Source organism: Beta vulgaris, chromosome 4, assembly GCF_026745355.1.
Source record: "Beta vulgaris subsp. vulgaris cultivar EL10 chromosome 4, EL10.2, whole genome shotgun sequence".
Taxonomy (NCBI): domain Eukaryota; kingdom Viridiplantae; phylum Streptophyta; class Magnoliopsida; order Caryophyllales; family Amaranthaceae; genus Beta; species Beta vulgaris.
The window spans coordinates 19,824,623-19,837,874 of NC_079205.1; positions in this window are offsets into that span (position 1 = coordinate 19,824,623).

The window sequence follows — 13,252 nt, forward strand, 5'->3', positions numbered from 1 at the left end:
CAACAAAAACCTCCTCATGAGGTTTTTCTATGATGGCCTTGATCCTATATCACGTGCCAACCTTGATGTTGGAGGGAGAGGTCAAATTTCTAATATCCCGCAAGGCCAACTTGAGTCTGCAATTGAGGAAGTGATCAAGAACTATTCATGGGGTGGACGACGAAGAGGCGCTCAACCTAAGAAGAGTAGGAAGTTTGAATTAGATCCCATGGATCAAATTCAAGTTAAGATGGACCAGCTTGACAAGAAGATCTAAAAGATCAATCTTTCCTCATCTAATCCTTCACAGTTAAATTCTTTTTCTTGTGATATTTGTGGTGGTACTAATCATGATACTTCTTATCGTGGAGGTACCCATTCGGAGCATGTGGCGGTGATAAACTCTAGAGGAGATGGTTATTAAGGGAAACAAGGGTATGGAAGCAATCAACAAGGTGGGTGGAAACAACCTCAACCAAACTACACCCAAGGCTTCAACCAACCTCAACAAGGCTTCAACCAACCTGAACAAGGATGGAATCAACCTTAATAAGGGTACAACCAAGCTCAACACCAAGGTTATGTGCAAGGGTATAACCTAAATTATAATCAAGGTGGTTCATCCTCACAAGGGTCCAACATTTACTAAGCTCCACATCAAAGAGCCAGTACCCAAAAACCTCCCTCTAATCCTACATTCCCCAAACAAAATCTCGAACCTATTCCATCTCTTGATCCAACCTCTCTGCAAATTCTTTAACAACTCCAATCTATGAACCAAATTCTCCAAAACCATGAGCAAAGGTTTCACGAGCTACAAGCCCATAACAAAATGCTTGAAACCCAAATCACCTAAGTAGTCGATAAAAATTCCTCAACTCCAACAAATCAACTTCCGGGCCAACCCATCCCTAACCCCAACCTCCATAAAGCTAAAGCCATCCATTTGAGGTCGGAAACGAGTTATGAGGGTCCTAAGATGCCTGATGGGGAGTTAGAGAAGGGAGGAAAAGTTGAGGAAAGTGAAAAAGAAGAATCCGTGGAAAGAGATGAGCCATAAGTCCAAGTTGGTGATAAAACTCCATTACCATCACCTCCACCAACCAAGACTTATGTGCCTCCGGTTCCTTATCCTCAAAGGTTGGTAGAGAGAAAATTGAGTAACAAGTTCACTAAATTCCTCAATGTGATGAAGAGCCTGTAAATTAACATTCCTTTTCTTGAAGCTATGTCTCAAATGCCGGCCAATGCTAAGTTCTTGAAGGAGATTATCTCCAACAAACGCAAACTTGAAGATGAGCTTATCACCCTACCCTACCAAGTGTGTGCTCTTGTGTAGCGAACCATGTCCAAGAAGCAAAGGGACCACGAGAGTTTCATCTTGTCGGTGAAGATAGGTGATTTAGCCTAAGGGTGCATCGGTCGACTTAGGAGCGAGTGTCAATTTGATGCCACTATCCATTGCTAAGCACCTCAAATTTCCTCTTCATCCTACGGAAAAAACAATTCAATTGGCAGACCGCACTGTGACAGTCCTCTATGATGAGTTGGAAGATATACCAATTCAAGTTGGGCATGTGTTTGTGCCATGTGATTTTGTGGTAATGGATAATATGGAAGAAAATCCAGAGACTCCTCTTATTCTTGGAAGAGAGGCTCTAAAGACATTAGGTGCCGTGATAAACTACAAAAATGATACAATCACGGTTGAGGTAACCAATGAGCGGGTTGTATTTGAGTTCTCTAAGACTTTGAAGGGGCCTATGATGGAGAGAATTTGCCGGGTAAGTCTAGTGGAGGATGAGATAGAGGATGCTGCGAGTGTGCTTCACATAGGGGATGAGTTGTATGCTTCTCTTACCGAATCCCCTAGCTTGGATATGGAAGAGGTGAAAGAATTTTCCATACTTCTTGACACTACCATTGAGGAGACATAAGATGAAGCATTCGAGATTCTAGCTACATCCAATGAGAAAGAGGAGTGTTCTAAGCCTCCTCCAAAGGTAGAGTTCAAACCCCTTTCCTCTTCTCTTAAATATGTTTTTCTTGATGATGCATGTACTTATCCCGTTATCTTCAATTCCAGTCTTGATGACATCTCTATATCAAAATTGATTAGGTACTACAAAAATATAAAAAAGTCATTGGGTATTCGATTGATGACCTTATAAGCCCTTCTCTTGATATGCACCGTATCCATCCCATCGATACTAATGCCTCCTCCATAGAGCATCAGAGAAGGCTCAATCCTAATGTAACAACCTTGAAAATTAAAAGAGTTTACTTAACGATAATTGTAATTATTTATTATATATTATTTTATTCGAATTAAAATATGAATATTATATTTATAATGATATATTAAAGTTATTTACGAAATTAAAGTTCATAAGTTAAGGTGTCATTTTATTTCATGTTTTCATAAAATAGGTCTAAATAGGTTAAGTATTGTAGTTTAAAAAAAAAGAAAAGAAACCCAACCCCATTTACTGTTTTCTCCCTCCTCATTTCGTGTCTCATTGAGAGACATCCAGAGGACTTCTTCCTCTTGCTTCGTGTCTTCTGAAAATTTTATTCTACTCCCAGGAGCACGTAGCACACTGTGCTCCTGGTACCAAAACTACCGTGTTTTGGTAAATTAGAAAAGTATAAAACGCGCGAAATAACCAAATATAACATTTATTTCAGTTGATCATTATTATGTTCGAACTTCTCTCTCTTCTCCAATCTTCTCTGTTCGCTTCTAATTGTTATTGGTTTCATTATCGGTTTTTGCAATTCTCTCGTCGATTTTTGTTAATTTAGGTGATCAAATGTCGAATTTAGCTTCTGCTATTGTTGGAAGTTCGACAGAAGATTTGTCTGATTCAATTTTTCCTAATTCAAAACCTATTTGTAAGTTTTGAATGATTTCAATTGCTTTATTGTTGGTTTATTGTTGTTCGATTTTGCAATTTATTGTTCGTTGTTGCGTAATTCGATTGTGTTGTTGCTAAATTTTGTGACTTGCATGTTGTTTTTTGAATTGTAGGTTGTGTTGTCAATTGGTAAGTTTTTGAATAATTGCTACTTCAAAATCAATTGGTAAGTTTTTGAATAATTGAATGATTTTGATTGCTTAAGTAATTTCATAACATCATGTGTTTACAATTTTTATAAATTTTTCTTTGTGTTGTTGCTGAATTTTTTTGAATCAGTTGATAATTGAATATAAATGTATAAAACATCATTGGTGATTGAATTAGAACAAGTAGCTTTTGAATTTAGAACATATTGCCAATTGAAGTAGAACACGTAAAGTAATTGTGCTATTGTTGTTGAACTTAATCAGTTTGAACTAAGAAATAAAATTATTAATCAGTTTGACATGAACATTTTTCATTTTGAACATTATTGCTTTGGTGTTAGAACATTTATTCATTTGATTTGGAACATAGTGCAATTTGGAACATATTATCATTGTAATATGATAAAAGTAGAAGAACTAGTCCATACAATTAGAACATTTACTCAATAACTTAGAACATATAACATATACACTTAGAACATAGGAAATAATATACAATAGAACATATATGTCATAAAAGTAGAACATTTAGTATAGAACATCTGGCATATATACTTAGAACATAGAAAATAATATAGTATAATAGAACATATATGATAGAACATTATGTGCATACAATTAGAACATTTTGCAAATTGAAGTAGAACATGCTTAAAGTAATTGTGCTATTTGTAGGAATCTATAAGTACTATAAAGCGGAATTTCATGAATCAAATTCATAAGCACTTAAATCAGGATCACATGCATATACAATTAAGGATCACATACAAGTTTCGAAATAACCTTTGTAGCGTGATTTCCACAAAGCTTGAATAACCCGGATTGAGAATCTCAGATGTGATTCCTCTACTTAGTCCACCAACCCAGATCAACACTCCCCAATGCTAGTTGGAAAGGAAGAAAACTTCTTCTTGGTTTCTTGGAGTATAACGTGACTTTTGAAGAGAGAGAATAGGAGAAGAAAAATAATAAGAGAATAAACTGATCATTTTCTTTTTGCCTAACCCAAATATATAAAAGTATTTAGGTCAGATTCTCTCCTTTTCCCTCTCTTGGCCGGCCACCCTAGGGCCCTCTTGGGCTCTAGGTTTCTTTTGTTGATCCAAGTTTAATGTGTGACCTTGTAGGATCCGTTACATTGGGCTTCGGGTTTATTTATTTACTAATCCGAAGTTCTATAGCTTTCTTTAGCAAGACGTATAGACGACCCAATATAACGAACTTATTATCTCTATAATACGATCCATTATAATTAGTAATTGCATTTAAGTCGAGGACATAAATCCTTCAATCTCCCACTTGTCCGAGACGAGTGTGCAATGTTTTTATTCCTCAAGTCTCTTAATGTCTTAATTTGATAGTATGATCATATTTCTATATCATCCATACTAGCTTTCAAATTATTCCTTGAAATCCGAGTTCAAATTGTCAAACAAATGATCATCGAATGATCCATTTGAGCACGGCCATGCATTTTCAATTTTTCACTCTTCAAGGGGCCAAGACACCTATCCTATCTCATATAGGAGGACTTTTCCAATCTTGTAGTAACCAATACTCCCACTCAACTTTTAGCACAACCTGAATGCTGCCTTTATAGTCCCCTTTTACGGCATGACGTTTGACAGTATCAAAGCTATACTAATCATTGGGCTAAGTAATGTTCTACTCATGTCTCAGGAATCTACTAATATAATTTCGAAGTTATAAAACTTCTAAGTAGGTCAAGTTCGACTATGTATCAACTATACATATCCATATGATTGATTAAACATCTCTATGTTTCCATAGCCCATGAAACGGCGCTATCAATCAATCTTATATGCTAATCCCTTTAATAAGTCATTTATGTCCAGTTTAATGACTTAGATTAGGAACTTTAATATTCTATGAATTCTGTTCACTTATGGTGTTTCATTCATCAAATCACATATTTGACAAAACCATAGAATTCAAGATATATTTTGGACATTTTATTTAATACCAAACCAAAATTAAATAAGACAAAATTTATTATATAAACATAAATAGCAAAACCATGTCTTTACATTGTAATAAGTTTCTCTAAACCTAGTACAATCTAAAGCCACTCTAACATTTGCTTCAAGCCTATAGCCCTAGCGTGACACTCATGCTTGGGTTGAGGTAGGGTTTAGTTAGCGGATCAGCCACGTTCTCATCCGTATGAACTTTGCAGATTCTGACATCCTTCCTGTCAACTATCTCTCGAATGAGGTGATACTTCCTCATCACATGCTTGGACTTGTTATGTGACCTTGGCTCTTTTGCTTGCGCAATAGCACCATTGTTGTCACAAAACAACTCAATTCCTTCCAGAACACTAGGTACGATATCCAGCTCTGTCAAGAATTTCTTTATCCAAACTGCTTCCTTAGCTGCTTCAACTGCTGCTAAATATTCTGATTCTGTCGTAGAGTCTGCTACAGTGCTTTGCTTTGAGCTCTTCCAGCTCACTGCTCCTCCATTCAGACGAAAGACATACCCTGACTGAGAGCGGTAGTCATCTCTGTCGGTTTGGAAGCTTGCATCCGTGTAACCTTCAACAACCAACTCACTTTGTCCCCCATATACTAAGAACATGCCTTTAGTCCTCCTTAAGTACTTAAGGATGCTCTTAGCTGCAGTCCAGTGTGCTTCTCCTGGATTTGCTTGGAACCTGCTACACATGCTCAAGGCATATGCAACATCAGGTCGAGTACTTATCATGGCATACATAATAGACCCTATAGCCGAAGCATAAGGAATGCTACTCATTCGCTTTAACTCATCAGGCTCAGTCGGGCACTGACTCTTGCTAAGCGATATGCCATGTGACATGGGAACGAAACCTCTCTTCGAGTTTTCCATGTTGAACCTTGTAAGAACCTTATCAATATAAGTTTCTTACTTAGCCCAATCATCCTTCGAGACCTATCTCTATGGATTTTGATTCCCAGTATGTACTCAGCTTCTCCAAGGTCCTTCATAGAGAAACAACTTTTTAACCATTCCTTGACTGACTCAAGCATTGGTATGTCGTTTCCCATGATTAGTATGTCATCTACATACAGAACCAAGAAGACTAAGCTGCTCCCACTAAACTTCTTGTAAACACAAGACTCTTCTTCGCTTTTGATGAAACCAAATTGTTTGATTGCCTCATCAAACCGAAGATTCCAGCTCCGAGATGCCTGCTTCAATCCATAAATGGATCTCTGAAGCTTGCAAACCCTTTTAGGATTTTCTGGATCTTCAAAACCTTCAGGTTGTGTCATGTACACATCCTCATTCAAGAACCCATTCAAGAATGCGGTTTTGACATCCATCTGCCAAATTTCGTAATCGAAAAGCAGCAATCGCTAAAAGTATCCGAATTGATTTAAGCATTGCTAGGAGAAAAGGTCTCATCATAGTCTATACCATGAACTTGTCTGAATCCTTTTGCAACCAGTCTTGCTTTGTAGACATAGACATTTCCATCTTTGTCTGTTTTCAATTTGAACACCCACTTGCATCCAATAGGGTTAACCCCACAGGCAAGTCAACAGTGTCCAAACTTTATTCTCAGACATGGAGTCTAACTCGGATTTCATGGCCTCAAGCCATTTCTCAGAGTCTGGGCTCGTCAAAGCTTGTTTGTAGGTAGTAGGTTCTGAATTTTCCAAAATCATAATTTCAGAATTCTCAGTCATTAGGAAATCAACCAACCTTTTGTTTGGAATCCTTGGTCTACTAGACCTACGCGGGGTCTGAGCATCAAGAGAAAGTTCTCTTCAACAGTTTGAAGATTTTCGCTTGATTCAACTTCGAATGGGACGGTAGGAGGTTCATGCGTTGAATACGTTATCTCCTCAACATGACTTTCGTCTTGTTGGGCCTCTCTGACATGGTGTGAGCCACGTCCAGTTGTTGCTCATCTCGAATTTCTTCGAGTGTTATTTTACTCCCACTTGTCTTTCTAGAAACAAATTCCTTTTCAAGAAAGACACCATCACGAGCAACAAACACTTTGTTCTCTTGACGGTTATAGAAGTAATAACCCCTTGTCTCTTTTGGATACCCCACAAAGAGACATTTATCTGACTTGGGTGCGAGTTTGTCTGATAGTAACCGCTTTACATAGACCTCGCATCCCCAGATTTTAAGAAAAGACAAGTTTGGAGGTTTTCCATTCCATAACTCATATGGAGTCTTTTCTACAGCCTTTGACGGGCTCCTATTTAGTGTGTGTGCAGCAGTTTCGAGAGCGTATCCCCAAAAAAAATCGGTAGATCAGCAAGACTCATCATAGATCGAACCATATCTAGTAATGTTCGATTCCTCCTTTCAGATACACCATTTAACTGTGGTGTTCCTGGTGGAGTTAATTGTGAAAGAATTCCACAATCCTTTAGATGATCATCAAACTCTTGGCTCAAATATTCACCACCACGATCGGATCGTAGTGCTTTTATTGTCTTACCAAGTTGATTCTGTACTTCATTTTGGAACTCTTTGAATCTATCAAAAGATTCCGACTTATGTTTCATCAAGTAAATATGCCATATCTACTCAAATCATCAGTGAAGGTGATGAAGTAATTAAACCCTCCCCTTGCCTTTGTGCTCATAGGACCACATACATCTGTATGTATGAGTCCTAAAAGATCGCTGGCCCTTTCACCTTTTCCAGTAAATGGTGATTTTGTCATCTTCCCTAGTAAGCATGATTCACATACATCAAATGATTCGAAATCAAATGATGGAATTATACCGTCCTTTTGTAACTTGTGAATGCGCTTTTGGTTTATATGACCCATTCGGCAATGCCAAATATAGGTTAGGTTAGAATCATTTGATTTCTTTTTCTTGCTATCTATGTTATAGACTTGTAATGATTTATCAAGCACATATAAACCATTTATCAAATTAGCTCTGGCATAGAACATATTATTGTAAGAAATGGAACAACATTTGTTCTTTATTTCAAAGCAAAAACCTTCAGAATCCAAAACTGAAACCGAAATTATGTTCTTAGTTATTGTAGGAACGAAATAACAATTATTTAATTCTAAAATAAGCCCAGATGGCAAGTGTAGACTATAGCTCCCGACGGCAAGTGCAGCAACTCGTGCTCCATTTCCAACGCGTAGCTCTACCTCGCCTTTTGCCAACTTCCTACTTCTTTTTAGTCCCTGCACATCATTAACTATGTGAGAACCACAACCGGTATCAAATACCCATAAAGAAGTAGAAGTCAAATTGATTTCTATAACATATATACCTGAAGTAGAAGCCCCAGACTTCTTTATTTCCTCCAAGTATATCGGGCAGTTCCTCTTCCAGTGTCCAATCTTGTGACAGTGGAAGCACTTGCTTTCCGCAGCAACCTTGGGCTTGGCGGTTGGCTTAGGTTTTTCAGCGACAGTGGCAACTTGCTTGCCTTTGTCCTTCTTTCCTGCCCATTTCTTTTTGAAACCCTTTCCCTTTTGAACCAACAGAACCTCTTTCTTTGGTTCAACCTTAGGGATGTTCCTTTCAGCATTGACCAACAATCCATGCAGCTCTTGCAAAGTCTTTTCAGACTCATTCATATTGTAGGTCATTCTGAACTGATTAAAACTTTCAGGTAGTGAGTGGAGAATGATGTCAGTAGCCAACTCGAGCCTATAAGGGAACCCAAGTCTTTCCATGTTTTGAAAAGACCCATCATTTCGAACACATGGGGGCCAACAGCTTGACCCGGCTTCAAGTGACATTCAAGGATCTCCCTGTTAGTCTCATACCGCTCAACTCGGGCCTGAGTTTTAAACATGGCCCGCAGCTCTTGCATGATCGTGTAGGCATCCTTGGTTTCGAACCTCTTTTGGAGGTTCGGCTCCATGGCTGCTACCATCAAACAAGTGATTGGTATAGACTTATCACTAGCCTGTTTTGCACGACGTTTTTCAGCGTCAGTTGATTCATCAGTTATTACAGGAAGCGGGGTATCTAAGACGTCCTCTCGACCCTCAAACCTCAGAACGAGTCTTAAGGTCCTTTCCCAATTAAGGAAATTTTCACCATTCAGTCTGTCCTTTTCCAGAAAAGGACGAATGTTGAAACCGGAGTTGTTGTTGTTATTAGACATGATATCTACAGACAGAAAAATAAGGCAAAGTTCAATTTTATGTTTATAAAGCAACCTAAAACATGTAAAAGGTTTCAGGTTGACCACCTATTCAAAATTAAAGTCCCCTATGAATAAGTGTTTTACAAGATCCTATCAACATGTAACACTAAGCAGACGGAGGCCTTATCTTCGTTACATTATCAAGGTAAGTAAACTCTTTTACTAATTATAACACTTTATAACTCTTGTTTAGATGGATAAACATCGCATGTTTAACTATCTCTTGCTTCAAAATTCAAAACGCTTTTGATAATTTTGTTAAGGACAACCAAACTAAGTTGTAAAATTCGCAATTTTACCTTATATCCCAAAATTAATGATAACACCTACGGAGGCATGACATATTACTATTAATTAAGGGTTTTATAAGTACTATATGTTTGGAAAAGCAAACCTTAATATTTACGGGCCTAAGTTTATTATGTTGTTATGAATTAGTGAACTCTAGCGCATCAATAACCAACATACAATAAACTTATAAGCATTTTAAAGAATAATAAAATGCGAAAATAAAATGATCTAGTATGGCCCTAATCCTAAGAACTAAGCATCAATGGCTCCTTCTTGGACTCTTCATGGATCTCCATCCACTTTTCCATGGGCCTTCTCTTGATGGCTCTTCTTTGGATTACATAAGTATCAAAATAATTTAAATAAATAAATTAAATAAATTACAAAAATACTTAACGATACGCAGATCGTATTTAAAATTACAAGAATACATCACGATACGCAGATCGTATTTTCTATCTTAATTTGGGCCATACTAGTCATACATAGCAAATATATCATAATATAAAAGCCACATAATAATATCACATATTATACTTGCCAATCAATTAAAATATCAAATATTCTTAATTAAAGCAAGAGATAAAATTTTAAGTAATAACTAATCACCTAAAGATTCTATCCCTTAAATACTAGCCTAATTAATTTTAATTAGATTAAAAAATCAGATTATGGATTGAAATTTATGACCAAGTCAACATAATTGAAATTTACTTATCTTTCTCAAAAATCTGTTTTCAAAATAAAATTTCCAAAACAAAAAACTGTTGCTGCCCAGATCTTTTAGGCACGTTTTTAATAAAAAAAAAAATTTTTTTATTTTGAAACTTTTCGAAAAACAGTGGAAACACAGCAGCATGAGGCTGCCTTCCACGCTCGAACTGACCGGACTCAACACAAAACCAGGCGACCTCGCAGGCCACCTTGCCGGCGTACTTGCCGGCCTTTTCTTTCGCGAGCCAACACCGGCGTTCTTCCTGCGGCGGCGAGCAGCACACTGCTTAGCACGTCAAACGTGCGTCGTGTGTGGCTGCTGCCACCACCTCCCTCGCTGACTCCGACTACTCGCCGGCAGTCAAGCTTCACCCTCCCCGGCTTTTCGCCGGCAGACCACCGGAGCCGCCATCGTGGCTGCTCCTCTTCTCCCCTTTATTTTTTTAAATTTTTTTTTGTTTTCTTGAAGGATATTAAAATACAACCTCTTGTAAATTTAATTAGGTGATCTTGATTAAATTAAACATAACTTTTTATGCTTAATACAGAAAATTAAATTTAAAATCTCTATTTTAATTAATTTTCAGATTTATTCATATAATTAATCACTAATTCATATAAAACACCTTTTACATGAATTTATCTTCATACATAAACGATTTTAAGCATGAAAATTTTACAAATAACATGAATTTATTTTCGAAATTTAGAGATCTAAAATCAGAATTTTATAAATTTCGAAAATTAGGGTTTAGGAGGTTACAAAAAAAAATTCGGCTATTAAATATTAAGAAAGAAAGTAATTAAAACTCTTTTTTACAAATTTCAATTAATTATTCAATCCATAATTTAATTCCTCCCCTTAATCAAATTAAAATTAATCATACATAAACTAAACTTTATGACCAAAATTCTATATGCAAGAGGCTAAAACTGATACCACTTTAGGAATCTATAAGTACTATAAAGCGGAATTTCATGAATCAAATTCATAAGCACTTAAATCAGGATCACATGCATATACAATTAAGGATCACATACAAGTTTAGAAATAACCTTTGTAGCGTGATTTCCACAAAGCTTGAATAACCCGGATTGATAATCTCATATGTGATTCTTCTACTTAGTCTACCAACCCAGATCAACACTCCGTCAATGCTAGTTGGAAAGGAAGAAAACTTCTTCTTTGGTTTCTTGGAGTATAACGTGACTTTTGAAGCGAGAGAATAGGAGAGACAAAATAATAAGAGAATAAACTGATCATTTTCTTTTCTGCCTAACCCAAATATATAAAAGTATTTAGGTTAGAATTCTCACCTTTTCTCCTCTCTTGGCCGGCCACCCTAGGGCCCTCTTGGGCTCTAGGTTCCTTTTGTTGATCCAAGTTTGATGTGTGACCTTGTAGGATCCGTTACATTGGGCTTCGGGTTTATTTATTTACTAATCCGAAGGTCTATAGCTTTTTCTAGCAAGACGTATAGACGATCCAATATAACGAACTTATTATCTCTGTAATATGATCCATTATACATTAGTAATTGCATTTAAGTCGAGGACATAAATCCTTCACTATTGTCGTTGAACTTTTTCATTTTGAACATTGTTGCTTTGGTGTTAGAACATTTATTCGTTTGATTTTGAACATTGTTGCTTTGGTGTTAGAACATTTAGCTTTTGGTGTTAGAACATTGTCTGTGTTCATTTGGAACAAATATGGATTTTATGTAGAACATAATACATATATGCAAAAGAACAGTACATATATGAAAAAGAACATTTGTTATTTTCATTTTTTTATTTAGAACACCTACTGATTTCATGTAGAACATCCTGTGATTATTATTTTATTTTTGTCATTTCAGATCAAATTAATCAGTTTGAACTAAAAAATAAAATTATTAATCAGTTTGACATGAACATTTTTCATTTTGAACATTATTGCTTTGGTGTTAGAACATTTATTCGTTTGATTTGGAACATAGTGCAATTTGGAACATATTATCATTTTAATATGATAAAAGTAGAACAACTAGTCCATACAATTAGAACATTTACTCAATAAATTAGAACATATAGTATATACACTTAGAACATAGGAAATAATATACAATAGAACATATATGTCATAAAAGTAGAACATTTAGTATAGAACATCTAGCATATATACTTAGAACATAGAAAATAATATAGTATAATAGAACATATATGATAGAACATTCTGTGCATACAATTAGAACATTTTGCCAATTGAAGTAGAACATGCATAAAGTAATTGTGCTATTGTTGATGAACTTTTTCATTTTGAACATTGTTGCTTTGGTGTTAGAACATTTATATGTTTGATTTTGAACATTGTTGCTTTGGTGTTAGAACATTTAGCTTTTGGTGTTAGAACATTGTCTGTGTTCATTTGGAACAAATATGGATTTTATGTAGAACATAATACATATATGCAGAAGCACAGTACATATATGAAAAAGAACATATGTTATTTTCATTTAGAACACCTACTGATTTCATGTAGAACATCATGTGATTATTATTTTATTTTTGTCATTTTAGGGAACAAGGATTCAGTTTCATAATGACAAGCAGGGCATGCAAGTTTCCCTTTTGTGCTCCAACCAGACAACATAGCATAAGCAGGAAAGTCACTAACGGTAGACATCAATGCTGCATGCATATCAAACCTTTGATTGCTTAAAGAGTCATAAGTTTCCAATCCAACCTCCCACAATTCTTTCAAATCCTTAATTAGTGGTTGCAAATAAACATGAATATCATTTCCGGGGGATAAGGGACCGGGAATAAGCAATGCTAACATCAAAAATTCAGGTTTCGTAATCAACCACGGAGGTAAGTTATAATTGATCAATATCACTGGCCACGTACTATGTACAATGCTCATATTGTGGAATGGGTTAAACCCGTCTGAAGCTAACCCAAGCCTCACATTACGAGCATCTTTGGCAAAGTCTGAATATCTCTTGTCAAATGTCTTCCATGCTTCACCATCCCTTGGATGCTGTAAAAGCTCATCTTCTAAATCAT